Source organism: Epinephelus fuscoguttatus, linkage group LG7 (genome assembly GCF_011397635.1).
Source record: "Epinephelus fuscoguttatus linkage group LG7, E.fuscoguttatus.final_Chr_v1".
NCBI lineage: Eukaryota > Metazoa > Chordata > Actinopteri > Perciformes > Serranidae > Epinephelus > Epinephelus fuscoguttatus.
Genome location: NC_064758.1, coordinates 27,547,250 through 27,561,543, shown reverse-complemented (window position 1 = coordinate 27,561,543; position 14,294 = coordinate 27,547,250).

Genomic DNA, 14,294 nt, shown 5'->3' with positions numbered 1-14,294 from the left:
AGTCCCTGAAAACTCTGTTGTAAGAACTACAATTGTATCTAGTTCTTGTGGTGAGGACACAGTATAAAGGGGGGCTCTACAAACTATGAAAAAGTTCCTCTAGTTTGAAAACTCCTAATGACTATTGATTGAGCACTTTACTCACCACATCCTTTGCAGAGATTTGGGAGACACATATACAGTACTCGGGCAAGAACAATGTCCACTGGGGCAAAGAGCATGAGCCTCCTACAAAGTTCCAAAAACGTCATTTTAAATAAATCAAAAAAGGTAACTAAGTTATGAAACAGCATTAAATGGAACTTTACATACAACTGATACCTGCTTATTGGAGATTTATCAACTTTTAATCTGACATTATAACAGGAAAAGCACATGTGAACATCATGGCTGCATTCCATTAAGCTGTTTCAGTCCTGATATTGTGATGTATCACTGTCTCATTGTCATGGCTTACAGGGACATTTAAATTGAACTGAGCCATCATTAATGTTATCAGTACCACCTGGGCTTTTCTTACTATGAGAAGTCAAAATGACTGCCGGGATAAAGGCCATCCTGAGTACATGTGAGTGCAGAGTAGATGCTCTTATGAACTGCTCTTCAGTGAGTGTCTGATATGCAATTCTCTTTTTACTATTCATCTTTGATCAAACTATAAAAGGAGTGAATGGAGTCCAGTCACCCCTCAGTCCACTCACTGCACTGTCCCAGCCTGGCCCTCCTGTAATTATGATTGATTTGACTCTGGGACATATATTGCTTGGCGGGCCTATTCTGACTGTACTTCATCACCAGGCACGGCTAAATGCTTTAAAAGCATTGATTTGCCTGAATTACAACATGGCATCAGACCTCTCACCTGTCTGTTGGAGGCTCTGTGTGTATGTGTGTGAGTTAGTGAATGTGTGTGTGTGAGAGAAGAGAGAGAGAGAGAGAGAGAGAGAGGGAGTAAAGACGGATCTCACCTCCACATATCATAACACCCGGCTCTCTTCTCCCTTTATCCCCGTCACCCCCCCATCATCTCCATCCCATCGATTTGCCCCATAAAAGGTGTTTAATTCAATCAAGAGGAAAGTGAGTGCCTGTTTTTCTGGGTCCCTGTCGATAGTGGTATAATCAATTAGAGTGGGCCTAGACCTCCCTCTCCCTCACACACACTCACTCTCACACCGGATCAGTTTCTAAAAACTCTTATACACTGTCTATTTCTGTTCTGCAGATCCTCCTGGGCGCACATCAACTAGTGCCATAGATCTATGTTGGATACAAACAAAAATCAAGGTGTCTCCGGACAGTTTAACCCCCAAATGATTTCATTCATTCATTTCCTTATCCTGTTGAGGGTCGGGGACTGGAGCCTATCCCAGCTGACACTGGGTGAGAGGTGGGGTACACCCTGGACAGGTCGCCAGACTATCACAGGGCTGACACATAGAGACAGACAACCATTCACACTCACATTCACACCTACGGGCAATTTAGAGTCACCAATTAACCTGCATGTCTTTGGACTGTGGGAGGAAGCTGGAGTACCTGGAGAAAACCCACACTGACACGGGAGAACATGCAAACTCCACACGGGAGGGTGTGTGGCCTTCAGGCCTTGGGGGGGCTCCCCCACTCCAGGGTTCCAGTCCCCACCCTCCGTGTGAGCCAGGAACCCTCTTGTGACAATGCTAACCACTGCACCACCATGCCACCCACCCCCAAATGATGCATGCTGGGAAATCTTGTTTCTTTAGAAACTAAATTTTATGAGTTGAGTCAGCTCTCCATACTACGATAGATAGATAGATAGATAGATAGATAGACAGACAGACAGACAGACAGATAGATAGATAGATAGACCAAGAAACTTTACAATTTTTTTGTGTGATGGTGGCAGCAATACACTTCCGCTAAATTGCTGTATGATGTTTTACAGTGTTACTATATTTGTCATAAGCCCAGGTCCTTTGAGCAAGGCATCTCTTGCAGTGCCTCTACACTAAGCTTCCATGTATCTAATATTCCCACACATTACACACACATTTATATCAGTGTGGGAGTAACACTGTATGTTGTGGCTCTATTCACATGGGCACCGGCAGAGAACTCAACACACCCGAGCGCGCAAACGCACGACACCTAACCACCAGACAATAAAGGCAATGAAGAAATAAAAGGTCCGATTCATCAAAATCACACAACACTCTACCACCCAGTAAATTAAACAATATTTCATAATCACTCTGACAATGAGACAAGAGACAGCAATTTGGGCTGAGAGCCCCTTCTCAGCGAAGGAGCGCACACAGATACACACACACTCACACACACCGACACATAATTATCAGAGTGGACATGCTCTGGAGACCCCAGACACTCCCCTAGTACCTGCCCAATCAACTGTCCAACAACAGACACCCACCCAGCCTTCATTTATCTTGTCTGTGTGTGTGTGTGTGTGTGTGTGTGTGTGTGTGCGCGTGCGTGCGTGTATGTGTGTGAAGCTAATTACCACCACGAACCATCCCACACACAGACCTAACCCAGACATCGTGGCGCTGTCCAGGGACATGGGAGGTGGGTAATTAGCCTTCCATTATTACACACACACACACACACACGCACACACACACACACATATACACACACCTAAGAGTCAGTGAAGGGGCAGTAGGTTGTGTTTGGGTCGGTTGGGAGGTTGTGTTTTGGGTCTAAAGACACTGTAGGAGGTCAAAGTTAACTATCTGTGTTTAATATCAGCATCCATTTAACCAAGCGAGAGATTTGCTCATTTTTCTTCAGCTTCGTTCAACAGACAGCTGGGCCAGCTGTGGGATGAAGTAATTTTGGGACTAATTTTGGAGCTGAGATTTTTCTTTACACCTTCAACCCACCTGACACTCTCTCTTCAAAGCAGTAATAATAGATACTTTTAGTGGGATATATTGGTAGAATTTAATATAATATAATATAATAACTGTGTTTTCTTCAGTGTGTAATCGCTTAAAAAATATGAATCATGGTGTTTCTGTTACCTTAGAATGAGACGTTAATATCTACACAGGGAGCAGGTCCTTGTCCACAAAGTCCAACATGTTGCACTGCCATATTTCTACAGTACCCCAGAACAGACGAAGCAAACACCGGCTCTAGATAGGACCATTTGTGGTTTCGGGTTTCATCGGCCACTGTAGAAGCTCCTTTGAAAAACACAAATTTTTAACGTGACAGTGCTTAATTCAGTATTTTCACTGGATTAAATCCCTGGGTTTTCTTGTCTTAAGAGGAAGAGACCTCTGCAGATAATTCAGCTCCTGGTAAAAACCTCCCGAACGTCTGGATCTTAAGTTATCAGAGAAAAAAGGTGAGCACACTTCGGTAAGCGCTGTGCCAGTGGCCCATCTGCAACAAGCCGAACAGTGTCAAAAAGACACAGTGATTTGTAACATGAAACTGCTTTAGACCTCTGTGGATGATTCAGCTCCAAAAAACTTCCTGAACAATAAACACTGAAGGAATCCTCACCAGGAGTTCACACTTGGCACATGGGAGAACTTTCAGCTGGTTGCAATCTGCAGTCCTCACTGCTGGATGCCACTAAATCCTACACACTGCTCCTTTACGTAGCTAATGAGTATTTACCAGTGTGCCTGTTTGCATTTTGTTTATTTATCCACTCTATAGTATAGTAATTGCCAACAGTTTCTTAATAATGGGACAGTAAATGTCACTGTCCACTTATTTTGGTTACATTTGTACTGTCCATGTACCTTATTGTGGGATACAAGAAAAGTGTAAAACTAGTCAAGATCACTACATTGAATAGACATACACCAGTATTAATTTCACTAAATGAATAGATTTTAAATATTGTATACTATGAGAAACTGAAGATTAGAAAGTCCCCTGACTTAAAACTTGTTTTACACTGAGTAGAAAAGTCATCAGCATAATTTATCAACATATCAGGGGTGCACATACTTCATTTTCTTCATGCCATGTGCTGCTGGCTCTAGATTGGCTGCAGCAATAATTGTATTTATGCTATAAATGTCATAATTGTGTCCCTCACATGTTTGTTTTTCACATGTTTGAATGGAGAGCAGACAGAAGAGGATGTAGAGAATGAGACATTAGTTATCTGCCATAAAACAGCCAACAGAAACAACGACAACTCCTCTGCTCTCCAAGAAATCTCCACTATGCCAGAGCTAACTCCACCTTGGGGCCATATGTAGTGTGCAGGGGAAACGGTGCAGGTGGGTTGAAGGTGTAAAAAATCTCATAACTCCAAGCTGGCCCAAAAAGTACTCCATCCCACCGCTGGCCCAGCTGTTGTCTGGGGGTGTGTAATTGTGTCAAAACCTTCCATTCCCCTCCAAGAGCGCCCCCCTAAAGCAGTTAGACGCCTCCCCCCCACATGGTCCTGGGCATCATCATTTTCCAGCAACCATCCATCTTCGGCCCGCGATTAATTCTCTTCATTTCCGAGCACAGGCCATAAATCCTGGCACACTTAATTAATTTCACGGCCAACGCGGGGCTCCCGTAAAGCGGGGATTGTTCTCGCAAAAGCCCATATTAATTATGCTATTTTACAGCCATCTCATTGAAGGCTGTGTTTCATCTTTCATAATTACATTTTCAACAACAACGGGGGCAACAAAAGGAGTCTAATTATGGATTTGGCGGCACGCTCTCTTGTAATAAGTCAATGTTAGCATGGAGCCCACGACGTGGTGCTAAGGCGTTACGACACACAGCATAGAGCTTCCATGTTTTATTATTGCTGCTGTAACTATGATTTTAGCTGAGAGGACGATCATAACGCAGAGCATATTGAAAGCATTTGGTTGCCTGCTGGCGTAAATTGTGTTGATGAAGTTAGAGGAGATTATTGTCACAAAGAGGCTCTGGTGATCATTACTCTTGTGACGGAGCTCATCAGCTGCGCTCCTGATGTTCAGGCAGCAGCTTCTCCCTCCTGTCGACGCCTCAACACAACATGCAACACACAAATGTCTCTCATGTGTCTTAAATGTGCTTATGCAACCACAGATGAAACAGAGTTAAATACAGTGGTAGCCCCTTTTATTCATACCATAGTGTTCACCTATTCAAACTACATGAAAGATCAACAGCGTGATTTCCATCCTGAGGCCTTGTGTTATGGTCCCTGCTGTTGCACTCTCCTGCTGGTCTGTGCCACAGGTCACCACCCAGTCATGACGGGTGACGGAGCCCATGTTAACAGCCACCTACACACGTCGTCCGGCTTCCAGCCTTCCACCCACACATTCCTGCAACTGAGCAGTAATAATATACCCTCACACAGTGCAGAGCTGCTGTAAGTATGCTGTGATGCATGGGCTGTCATGGCTGCCTGGTTGGTGGTGACGTTGAGGCAGAAGGCCTGTGTTTGTTAAGTCATGATGACAGGGCATCGTCACCTTTGACGGAAATATATTTTTCACAACTGACTGATAATAGTGCTGAAACGGTTAGTTAGTCAGGCAGTTAATTAGTCGACTGACAGAAAACTACGTTTTTCTTGATGAATTTATAATTTATTCGAACAAATAATTCAAAATATTCACAGGTTTCTCTGATGTGAAGATTTACCGGATTCTCTGTTTTCTATCATGGTGCATTTGGGCTTTTTGAGTGTTGGTCAGACAAAACAAGCAATCAATTCAAAATTCCTGTCTTAAAACAATAGTCAGCTGCCTGTATGAACGCTGACATAGTTTTCATTCATTCCTCCTTCTTCCGCCTTCAATTCCTTCCACCAAGTTATGGAGATATCGACCGTAGAGATGTCTGCCTTCTACTGAATATGATGGAACTCGATAGCACTCAGCTTGTGGTGCTCAAAGTGCCAGAAAATACATTAGGAAAACTCAACAGCAATGTCTCTTTCCAGAAATCACGACCTGGTTAGCAGTTTCATGTCGGAACTATTTTCTTTCTACCAAACTACACCCACCAACTGTATCACCAGGCAGAAGGAAGTGTGCATCTACTCATGGACGAGATGGATGATGTCCTCGTCAGCTGAGCTTTAACGTTGGCTAGCTCAGGGGTGTTAAGAAAGCGAGCAGTAGATGCAAACTTGCTTCTGCTCAGTGATACCGTTGGTGGGTGTAGTTTGGTAGGAAGAAAACAGTTCCAACATGAAACTACTCACAACAAGGTCTGTGGATTATCTTGAGTACGTGGGTCAGAGACATTGCTATTGAGTTTTTCAACTGTACTTTTTTGGCACGTTGAGCACCACAAGCCGAGTGCCATCTAGTTCCATTATATTATAGAGAAGGCAGACATCTCCATGGATGATATCTCCAACACTCTTCAACGTACACCAAAATAATCTAGATTGATAAATAGCACTAAAGGTAAGAGGAAAACATGAACTGTCCTTTGAGACAGACTTCAAAAACTGAACATCCTCTAAGCTCTGGAAAAGTGTGTTGGCCATTTTCCAGTATTTTCACATTTTATAGACCAAACATTTGCAGTGGAGACCAGTAGAAGAGAAACATGTACACTGGATGTTCATAAAAATGATTAACATACCTTGAGGAAACCCATGTGTGGTTGAATTGTCGGTGCGACACAATCATTCAGTGGAGCTGTGTTCGGTCACCTTCTCCTCTTCTAGAAAAGACAGAGGACACGTCAAGCTATAAAGATCATTGGTTAGATACTGAAAGCCAAACCATGTGTTGTGCACGTTATCAGAAGGAAGACAATAACCCTAAAAGTGAATTTGTGATAGGGACGGTGGTAATAATGGCCGCCTCGCTGACCTCAGAGTGCAGCTATGTCACCTCTGATCAGTGGTGTTACAGTCCAGTGCCGGATAGTCCTTTCACTTCCTATTAGGCTCCTCACACTGAGCGTCTGCGTGCAGTGGCAAGGGCCATAAGTCCTTTGACAGCGACCTTGAACATATGTGTGTGTGTTCATCCATGTGCAACAACGACCAGCATCTCCGCCCGTGTGTTTGTGTGCTTATGTGTGTGTGTGTGTGTATGATATCTCTTCCTCCTTCCTCCACTACTTCCTTGTCAAGGCCATCGGTGATCAGTGGAGGTTAAAAGTTACAAATCACCCCTCCTCCCCCACTCTGCCCTCCAACCCACCTCCCCCCTATCTCCACCCCCCTTCCCCTCCCCACCTGTCCTCACGCTGGCCCAGGCGAGGGCCTCTAGGGGCCCGGGTCTCATTCGTATTTGGGGCCATGGCTCCTGTTGAGGGTCTGCAGGGGATCAGAGGCAGCGGAGGGCAATTACTCCTCTGCTTTAATTGGCATTATCATTTTAGCAGGCTGACAGAGATGGATCACCCGGCAGGACCCCGCTACCGTCGGCACGGGAGCAAGGAAGGGGGGGTGGAGGCAGGGGGGGAGAGGGAGATGATGTTGGCCTGGTGGGCACGATGAGAGAGAGGATAAGGGAAGAAGAAAATGTAGGTGGAATAGAAGAGCACGAAATGAAGGGCAGAAGCAGGGAAATAAATCTGATACTAACATCAGCTGAACAACTTGAACAAATAACCCCCATTATACAGGGAAGGTGTGTGGAGGAATTGTGTGGGCCAGTAGCTCTCTGGGTGTGTAAGGGTGCGCTTGAGCTCATAAATGTGTGTGTACGGCTGATTTTGCATGTGTGTGTGTGTGTGTGTGTGTGTGTGTGTGTGCAGGGGGAAAGGGCAGGGGAGGGGGAAGGAGGTGTATTAGTGTAACCCAGTGTGAAGCCTGGCGAGGGCCTAACGAGCAGCATGGCTGTGGCTCCATAACTCAGGTCCTGTAAAGCTGTCAGTGGAATTAAGAGGCAGCCATTATAGGTGCCCATACGAGTGCCTCAATGCAAAATACCAGTCTTCTCCCTGGGGCCGGCAGCAGCAGATAATTTTAGCTACTTAGTGAATCATCTTCAAAGCCGGAGCTTTTTCAGCTCTGTGGTTACAGCTTCTCCTCTAAATACACATTCTTATATTCTCTTCAGCGGCTTCGTTTGTGCCTTTGGAGTTCGAGTTCTTCCCTGTGCCTCTTTCGTCACACACTCCCAGGTCTCCCAGCTAAGAATACCCCGAGATCTCCAGAGTCCCCAGAGGCTGAACCAAAAAACATGCCAAAGAAAAACAGTGATGGATCGATGAAAAATTATTATGAAGCTGTCCAAGCTGAATTATTGTGCTGTCTGTTGATAATCCCTTATTTGTCTCTTCCTGGCATCCAACAAAATCTGTCAGTCCAACGGAAAAAAAGCGAGGGATGGTTGATGGAAGATGATGAAGTGAGTGGAAGGGGGGGATGCGGGGCCCTCGCTTCCCGCCTCTTTTAGGGAAAGAACATACTTGAAGGGAATGCTGCACGCGCTCTCTCTCTCTTTCTCTCCCTCTCTCCATGATATGAAAAATGAAAACTATAAGGGAGACAATAATAAAAATAGCAGAATGAGTGGACAGGCCGGAGCAGTCCATTACTCACAGCTGCTTTGGGCTGCGTGGTAAAAATGTGCTGCTTGCTGCAAAAGCATGCATCACCGCCGGCACAAAACAAATGGGCTGTCTCCAACGTATTTACCTCCAATTGTTCAAGCATTTGTGGGGAGAGCTACGGCCTGTCCAGACAACTCAGGCCTGTCCATCTGAGGGACAAGAGAGTGGGCTGCTGGGAGACATGATGAGAGAGGTGCCGGATGCCATGGATGACAACAACATGGGAGGAGAGCGATTGAGATGAAGGGAAAAAGAGAAAGCAAGGAAAGATCGGAGTGTCTGAAAATCTAAAAATGCTTGGTTTGTACTGGAAATGATAGAGGGGCTGATCATGGCTGAACTGATAGAAGATTAATTGAAAGCAATCCTCATAATTGGTTTTCATTTATCAACCAAAAATGCCCAACATTTTTTCTGCTCTTGTTGATCCGACAAAACAAACAATTTGAATACTCAATTGTGGACTTGGATGTACTTGATGACAAAGACAAAAACTGATTGAAATGAGGGAAGGATCAGAGGCCAGAATTTGAACATCTTATATTTAAGCTGAGAATGAGACAGGAAGTAACCAAAACTGAACAAAATCCATAATTAAGTCGGGTACAATTTTCACTGTTTGTCATTTATCAACCAAAAATACCCAACATTTGCTGATTCCAGCTTCTCAGATTTAATAATTTACTGCTCTTTACTGATAAACATCTTTGCAGATTGACTTTCTTGGACTGTTGGCCTGAAAAAACAACACACTTGTGGACTCGAATGTGCTTGATGACAAAGATCAGAAAAAACTGACAAGAAACAGAAATGAGGAGAGAGACTGTAAATCTGCAAGAATCTGAAAATGCTAGATTTAAGATGAGAATGAGAAATTAAGTAATCAGACTTTAATTCATCGATGTAGTCTACAACAATTGTCATTTATCAAGCAAAACTACCGATAATTCATTAGTTTCAGCCTCTCAAATGTGATATTTGCTGCTTTATATTGTTGAATCGTAGTTGTAGATTGACTGTCTTGGACTGCTGGTCAGACTGTTGGTCCTATTTCCTTTGCCTTTGGCTCTTAAGCTGGTGTAACGATAAATTCCCCAGTGTGGGAATAATATAGTTTATGTGATCTGATCTTAGACAAAACAAGCAATTAGAAGACTCAAATTAAGTTGGTGACAAAAACAGAGGAAAAAGTACTGACATGAAGGAAAGGCAGGAAGCAAGGAGAGAAAATCTGGAAATTAAAGTAGGTTGAGCCTTAAATGCGGCTTTAAAAGTCCCAAACAGGTTTTAAAATTTCCCTTGTGGTGTGTTTTATTGTGAAAGGTTTGTTAAGGTTTAACAAAGCTGTGAATGTATTTCTTGATGGCTTTGAATTATGGAAAGGAGATGATAGTGAATGAGCTTAAAGTGGTTCAACTTATCATTGTGACATAAATGTTGATTGCACAATTATGACACCACCAACATTTAGACTGGGTTCCTGTAAGCCCTGCCTTCGCTATTTAGTACTGTGCCACTGGGTATGATTTTCCTAGAAAAATCAAGGCTCAATTTAGGGTCAACCCTTGCGCAAACAAAACAGGAAGAGGACAGTGCTTTTATGTTCCCTGGTAGCTATCAGCAGCTATCCCCAGGTACTAAAGAGCATTAACCACCACCAGTAGTGGAAATGGCAAACAATGGAACAGTGAAAGTAACTGTGGAAACTCTGCTCAGCTCCTCGGAAAATGATCCAGTTGTCTTTGTGACAGCGATGGCAACATTACTACCACCTGGAAACACTAGATGGGGAAAAGTTGTCTGTTTCCACTTTAAGATAAAACTTTCTTCATACATTTGTCTCAATGGTGAGTTCAATGACCTGGAAAGTGTGTACAGACATGTGTTGAGGATCGTCATTCTCATGATTAGAGGTGCATTTGTCTTCCCTCTGAAACCACTGGTGATTTTGGGACAGGAGATGAGTAGAAAAGGGAGTGTTGTGTATAAACATAGCGGAGGAGACAGAAGGAGCGAGGGAGTGGAACTCACATAAACTACAAATTCAACTCATCTCACCCCCCCCCTTGTGCTATTGACTGGAGCTCGTGAGCATCCCTTGGAGGCTTTGACTAGAGACCTTCAATAGTGGGTAATAATTTAATTTGGCTGGATGTTTCAGGCACTTATCTTTCTATTCTTCATTTTGGATTTAAAGGGGCGATCAGAACAACACTGAACCTCCGTGGAGCTTGAGGCTTGGTCCTGGGCTGGCTCCACAGCGCAACTTTACAGCTCAACATCTCCCATATCCTGGTGTGATACAGCTGTGCGTAATGACGGAGCCCCACTCTTAAACGGCCCTCCTGATTAAGATGGCTCTCCACATCGCCCCTGTTTATCTCCAGTGCAGTCATTAGCCGAGATGGGCCCGCTAATGATGAGTAGTTTACAATATGGCACTCTGGCATAATCGGTCCTCCTGTCATCATCTCGTGGCAGAGAGGAACCCGCCCAGCTCCAGCCTGTAGCTCTTTACCCGCCGTCCATCTGAAAGACAGCAGATTTTGAGAGCATCGCAGTGATAAACAGGAACGAGTAAACACATTTTCAGTTACGACGATTCGTCCTTAAGTACGTCAAATGTCGCCTGATGATGAGCACATCAAATAATACCCTGGAGGCAAAGTGGTAATGAGTGAAAGGCACCTTTATCGTCTCCATCACATTACAGGAAATATTTGCGATTGAGATGTATGTAACAACTGCATTATTATTATTACTCCCACAGCATCAACGCTGACTGCTGTAGGTTTGATGTGTGTGTTTGCGAGACGAGGTGTAAAATGTACAAAATGCAATAAAACGAATAAAGCTAAGAGGAGTAATGAAAGGGGAGTTGGGGAGCGTGGGGGAGCAGATGAGAGGAAGAAGTGAGAGGTTGAAGAGAGAGAGAGAGAGAGAGAGAGAGAGAGAGATAGAGCTGGTTATTTAATTTATGTGGGGAGTGGGAGAGAGTGGCAGTGATACATGGGTTTGTTAGTCAATTGATAAAGGAGAGGAAATTTCTAAAAAACATTCAGCAGCGAGAGATATGGCCACCATACATCACCTATTTGCAAACAACGGGGGCTAATATTTATCCCAGGGAGGGACAGGATGACCCTCTCTCTCTCTCTCTCTGTCTCTCTCTCTCTCTCACTCACACACACACACACACACACACAACTCACAGCTCACCATGACCTAATTAAGCCAAGAGAATAGACCTTAATTGGAAAAAGAAAAACTGAATTCTAATGACAACAACAAAACATCTCATCCCTTTATTGTAAAAGAGTGAATGCCTTTATGCTCTTGTTGTTGTGTGTGTGTGTGCGTGTGTGTGTGAACATATTGCCCCACATGCGAGCTTTTAGTGCATTTTTAATGTAGTAATGGAAGTGTCTGAGAGAAGAGGCCCAGATAAGGGAAGTAAAGAAGAAGAGGGTGGTGGGCCTCCATGGTTAGCTGAGTGTCCTTACCATCGTCTACATGTCAGGAAAAGACATAGTGTGTGTGTGTGTGTGTGTGTGTGTGTGTGTGTGTATGTGTGTGTATGCGCACATAGGTTAAAAACAGTACAACCCTACGCCAACAAACACACACACACACACACACGCACGCACGCACGCACGCACGCACGCGTCCCCTCCGTAATGTATTAGATGTTGAATCCTTCTGATACATTGCTGCAGGCGGAATCTTTCATCTTTCCCTCTTTCCTCATTCAGTCGACTACGTGTGGGGAGACTTTTAAATTGTCAAGGCTGAAATTTAATTATTTAATCCCCCGTGATCGATCATTAGTTAAAACGCCTGATCCACAACCCCCCCCACTCTTCATCGCCACCCCTTCCAAACCACCCATTAAGACACAGACAGCATTTCAAGGAGAGTTGCTGGTGGTGGTGGTGGTGGTGGGGGGGTCATGTTTCATTCACAAAAAAAACAACAACAATAAATACACTTTCCAATTCCCCCCTAGCAGTTTCCATTTAATTCAACAAACAAACAAACAAATAAATAAATGTGTAAATAAATATGGCTGCTGTGTGGGATGGGAGAATGTGTGGACTTGTGTGTGTGTGTGTGTGTGTGTGTGTGTTGGGGATGTATTGGGGGCGTCTTTGTTGCGACTCATAGTCCAGATGGATGACTTGTACGGGGGAGTGTATTTATTTTGCGGCGAGGCGACATCAGGAGATTTGTTATTCCCTGGCGTTGCCGAGTTTTTCACATTGCTCCACATCCCTGGGACCATATTTCATCCCCGCACCCCCAATCCCCAAACAGATTTATTTACAGGCTTTCTTCCTGTACATATATACCCCCTTCCAACACATGCATACATACTGCTACAGACACATATACTCATGTATATACGCTATAAACAGCAGACGTGTTCAAGCACTGAGGGCCACAAACACACACACATACACAGTTTTATCTCTGTAATACAGTGCTCTCTATTAGTTTCCAATAAGGATATTCAACAATATTGCCATTTTACCATTCTGTTTAGGTCCACAGTCTCTCCATGATGGGGCTATAATTGCTCTCATATATTCCACAAAGCAAGGACTCCTCCTCAACCTGGAAAGAGATAAAATTAGGAACTAAATAAGGGAGCAACTGGAAAAGATTTGCAATAAATCCCAGATGAAATATTATAAATATGCCAAGGAAACTGTGCCAGCTTAAATTTTATGGCTAAATTCTACATTCATACATTCGGCTACTTTACAAGAGTTTCCTTGAGTGTTTCACCTTCACCTAAACTGATCCCACCGTACAAGGTGAGCATGGCAACACTGATTCTGATGTAGCCTGCCTTGGTTTAGGAGGAGGTTATGCTTTTGGTTTGTTGATTTGTTTGTTTGTCCTTTTGTCAGTAGGGGTGCCAAAAAACTAGCAGCCCACTGTTCATTAAACTGGGTGGAGAGGTGTAGCATGGGCCAAGGAAGAACCTATAGGGCAGCTGTGGCTCAGGAGGCAGAGTGGGTCGTCGGGAGATCAGTGGTTCCATTGAACCCCAAATTGCTCCCGATGGCTGCACCATTGGTGTGTGAATGTCCAAAAGCTGAGTAGCAGGCGGCGCCTTGTACTGTAGCCTTGGCCACCAGTGTGTAAATGTGTGCATTAATGTGAGTTGTAGTGTATGAGCGTTTTGAGTAGTCAGAACGCTGGAAAGGAGCAACAGAGGTCTATTTACCATCAATTTTGGGAGTGGATACAAATCACGGGACGTATATACTAATTATTTTTCACTTTCCTCATAGCAAAATAGGGCACTTGGCCCTGGCGGAGGTCTGCACTCTCTTCGTTTGTAATTATGGTTATTAGAGAGCATCTCGACCAATACAGCCAGACTGAAGTACCAAGGTTCACTGACGTTCCTGGGAACTCTCTAAATGCTCATCATTAGAGTGGATTCTGTCGTGTGCATCAGTGTTGTGAACATTTACGACAACTTCAGTAGCTTGTAGCTGCTGATAATCAATCTTAAAATACTTAAAGTGTGAGTACAAACACAATACTGTTGGGTCTCCATCTGAATGTGACGCAAATTTTCAGCAAATTTTCCTAGAATTGGCAAAAGAAAATGCAAATTTATGTCTTTTTCCATTCACTACTGTGATACAAATATTGGGAGATGGTCAATTGAGGTAAGCAGTAGGTTGCACTATGAGGTAATTAAAAGAGCACCAGTCAAACCTCAAATGAAGGGAAACAATGGATAACGCAGAGCACACAGAACATTGGAAATAAAGAGA